Genomic DNA, 2,820 nt, shown 5'->3' on the forward strand with positions numbered 1-2,820 from the left:
GGAGTGCTGCATCAAATGACCTGGCCTCCACAATCACCCAACCTCAACCAAATTGAGATGCTTTGGGATGAGTCGGACCGCAGAGTGAAGGAAAAGTAGCCAACAAGTGCTCAGCATATGTGGTAACTCCTTCAAGACTGTTTGAAAAGCATTACAGGTGAAGCTGGTTGAGAGAATGCCAAGAGTGTACAAAGCTGTCATCAAGGAAAAGGGTGGCTATTTGAAGAATATCAAATATAAAATGTTGATTTGTTTAACACTGTTTTGGTTACATGATTCCATATGTGTTATTTCATAGTATTTTACAATGTAGAAAATAGTACAAATAAAGAAAAACACTTTAATGAGTAGGTCTTTTAAAACTTTTGACCAGTAGTGTATGTGTGTGAGAAAGCACATTGACTTACTCATTTATGATTACCGTTGCTGTTGCTTAGACCTAAAATAGTAGGGTAATTGCAGATAACTCTTTTTTGTAGGTGCTGTGTTCGTGGCTCAGTAACAGTCCTACCTATGAGGAGATTACTAGGTGGTACTTGGGCTGGAAGTCCATGTTCAGTGATGCTGTTCTGGCTCATCCACTCAAAGGACAAGTTTGTTCAACCAATGAATTCATTAAATTAATTGATAAAGCCCTTCTTACATCAGCTGATGTCACAAAGTGCTGTACAGAAACCCAGCCTAAAACAGCAAGCAATACAGGTGTAGAAGCACAGTGGCTAGGAAACACACCCTAGAAAAGCCAGAACCTAGGAAGAAACCTAGAGAGGAACCAGGCTATGTGGGGTGGCCAGTCCTCTTCTGGCTGTGCTGGGTGGAGATTATAACAGAACATGGCCAAGATGTTCAAATGTTCATAGATGACCAGCAGGGTCAAATAATAATAATCACAGTGGTTGTCGAGGGTGCAACAGGTCAGCACCTCAGGAGTAAATGTCAGTTGACTTTTCATAGCCGATCATTCAGAGTATCTCTACCTCTCCTGCTGTCTCCAGAGATTTGAAAACAGCAGGTCTGGGACAGGTAGCATGTCCGGTGAACAGGTCAGGGTTCTATGGCCGCAGGCAGAACAGTTGAAACTGGAGCATCAGCACGGTCAGGTGGACTGGGGGCAGCAAGGAGTCATCAGGCCAGGTAGTCCTGAGGCATGGTCCTAAGGCTCAGGTCCTCCAAGAGGGAAAAAGAGAGAATTAGAGAGAGCATACTTAAATTCACACAGGACACCGGATAAGACAGGATAAATACTCCAGATATAACAGGCTGACCCTAGCCCCCCGACACAAACTACTGCAGCATAAATACTGGAGGCTGGAGGGGTCAGGAGACACTGTGGCCCCGTCCGACGATACCCCCGGACAGGGTCAAACAGGCAGGATATAACCCCACCCACTTTACCAAAGCACAGCCCCCACACCACGAGAGGGATATCTTCAACCACCAACTTACCATCCTGAGACAATGAAGCTCTGGACATCATGAACCGCACTCTCTCCTCTAGCCTAGGTTAGTATTACAAACACACACACACACACAGCACCAGACAACATGAACTGAGAACTGACCTTTGTATAGGTTAATATTTGGTATTTATTAGGATCCCCATTAGCTGTTGCAAAAGCATCTACTACTCTTCCTGGGGTCTACAGTATGATACTCACCCTTCTCATTCTCCTTCTGTAGGCGGGGGGTACATGCAGCCTGGTACCTGTGAGAACATAGCGTATCTCACACACACAGAGCACCGTAAGGACTTCCAGTACGAGGCTTTCCAAGAGCGTCGGGGATGCTGCGAGCGTGGCACAGTGTGGCATCAGTGCCAGCCTGTCCACCAACGACCTTATCCAGACCAAGGCTGAGGAGAACAACATTGTCTTCATGCCTCTGGTTGCCAAACAGCTGTACACCTTCGGACATATCCTCATCTACATCGGGAGAGAAGACCTGAGTCCCTACGTCCCTACAGAGTCTCATCGATATGGCCAAGTGATGGAGGGTGCCATTGGGGAGGAGAGGTCACTGGAATATGTCATTGGGAACCATGAATAAATGATTTTTGGACTTTCTATTTTAGACTCCTTTTTTTAAATTGTTAGACTCACCGCTGCAAGCCAAGAGTGGGAGTTTAAATAGTTAACTGATAATTCCAGATAAGCATTTTTGCTGACTGAAACCCTTGTGTATACCTACCACTGTGGTGCAAATTATATATATATATATATTTTTTTTACTAAACAAAAATATAAACACAACATGTAAAGTGTTTGTCCCATGTTTCATGAGCTGAAATAAAATATGTCTGAAATTTTCCATATGCACAAAAAGCTTATTTCATGAAAAGCTTACATCCCTGTTAGTCAGCATTTCTAATTTTACAAGATAATCCATCCACCTGACAGGTGCGGTGGCCTCACAACTGCAGACCAAGTGTAACCACGCCAGCCCAGGACCTCCACGTCTGGCTTCTTCAATTGCAGGATCTGAGACCCAACAGCTGATGAAACTGAGTATTTATGTCTGTAATAAAGCCATTTTGTGGGAAAAAACTCATTCTGATTGGCTGGGCCTGGCTCCCCAGTGAGTAGGCCCATGCCCTCCCAGGCCCACCCATGGCTGTGCCCCTGTCCAGTCATGTGAAACCATAGATTAGGGCCAAATTAGTTAATTTCAATTGACTGATTTCCGTCTATGAACTGTAACTCAGTAAAATTGTTGAAATTGCATTTATATTTTTGTTCAGTATAGACGAGAACAGACCGAGACAGTCGAGATACTGTACTCTCTGAGGTTCGGGGCTCCAGTACCATAAGAAGCGGTATGCAT

This window comes from Oncorhynchus keta, chromosome 25 (assembly GCF_023373465.1).
Source record: "Oncorhynchus keta strain PuntledgeMale-10-30-2019 chromosome 25, Oket_V2, whole genome shotgun sequence".
Taxonomy (NCBI): Eukaryota; Metazoa; Chordata; class Actinopteri; order Salmoniformes; family Salmonidae; genus Oncorhynchus; species Oncorhynchus keta.